At 37.8% G+C, this 1,589-nt stretch overlaps 1 protein-coding gene across 4 annotated transcripts in view; it reads left to right on the top strand.

The window, feature by feature from the left end:
- The window catches only part of TBCK (TBC1 domain containing kinase), a 113,261-nt gene that overhangs the window by 40,618 nt on the left and 71,054 nt on the right, over positions 1-1,589 (top strand). The window lies entirely within an intron of this gene.

The following is a 1,589-nucleotide window of genomic DNA, read 5'->3' as shown; positions in this document are numbered from 1 at the left end:
TTACCATTCTCCAGTACGGCTGACAGGCTGAGCACTCCTTACAGCCAGCAACCTGGACAGCCACATGTTTCTGTTTAGGTGGGGACTCTGTCTGGGTCGCCACGTTCTTTCTGGCAACGGCTTTTGGACGAGTGGAAACCATTTCTTGCTCCTCTTTTGGGATGTCTATGGGTGCTAATCGAGTGACCCTCCGAGCCAGGAGGGGAGAACGCGCCCTGCCCACGCGAACTGCCTGCGCAAACTGCCGCGCCACACCCTTCTGACGCACCACGCCCTGTTAGTTTCAAGATCTGTATGTGCAAAAAGTGTTGAAAATGGCGGTCTTGAACAGCAGGAAATCATGTCAATTCCCCTCTTATCCAATTTAAGGCATTATTTAAATGCCTTATATCTGTCACCTGCCTGCACTTCATATTGCTTTCTGAAATTTGAAGAAATGTTGGTGAAGTGCAAAATACTGAACTGGAAGTCCCTAAATTTAGCACACTTTCCAACAGCATTAAGTTTTAGTAAAAACATCTCACTGTGCTTCAACACCATATTTGTAATTGTAATTTAATTTAATGTGTTCTGTAGCAAATTCTCATGTTTTGAATTCCCTTTTACAGAGCAACAGTGCTGCATGGTCAAACCCAATTTTTCAGCAGATCAGCTGATTACTTTTTTTTAAATTGCTTAGTTGTAGGACATAATTCTGTAACAGCATTTTAGTCATTACTACTTCAGTCTTACTGATGCACACCTTGCAATTTTATGTAGTATATTCATGTTTTAATCCTACAATCTGATCTTAATGAGCATAATTATGTGTCCATCTAGATCAATTTGCTGGTTCTGGGTTTTAAAAAACATATGAAGTCAGTGTACAGCCAAAACACAATATCTTGGAAAAAAAGGTGGAGCTGGATTTTAAGTGATATTTTGGTGGCAAAATTAGTGTAAGATTTTTGCCTATTTTTGTACCCACAGGTGAATGCATGTGCTTTTGAATTAGGAGGGAAAACATTTTTCGTCATACAATCTATCCTGAAGATGTGGTGTTAATTTCAGAAATGCAATTGAACTCCATATTCTAAGTGATACTGAGAATGTTAGCTTAATTTCTGGAAATCAATTTCATGTTGTCTGCTTTAAAAACATCACCAAATAGACAATTTGTGTATACTCTTTCTTGGATGCATTTGTTTCCTTAGATGGACTGCAACAGAAAAGGTGGTTGTTTTTTGTCATGGTTGGGAAATGGCTTTCAGATGACAATAATGTTTTATTTTTGCTTTTCACAATAAATGGCAGCCCTGGTCTGTGTCAGGTCAATGAATAAAAGGGAATATTAATCCCATATTTCATTACTCTTCCTTTGTGTGCAAACCAAAGTTACAGAAAACCTGGAATGTGCCTTTTTAGAGCAAAACCTGTTTGAATAATTTAAGGTGATTGTACATTCCCTTGATAGTAGCTCTCATGCCCACAAAGTCAATACAGTATACTTCTAAGAGCTAGTATTTTGTTTTAAAAGGGGAACTGATTGATGTAAGATATTTTCTGTTTTTTTTCTAACTCAAGTCTTACATTATAAAATGACCTGATTT

The sequence above is a fragment of the Egretta garzetta genome, unplaced genomic scaffold (assembly GCF_000687185.1).
Source record: "Egretta garzetta isolate BGI_Z169 unplaced genomic scaffold, ASM68718v1 scaffold620, whole genome shotgun sequence".
NCBI lineage: Eukaryota > Metazoa > Chordata > Aves > Pelecaniformes > Ardeidae > Egretta > Egretta garzetta.
This window is presented reverse-complemented; position numbering and strand designations above follow the sequence as displayed.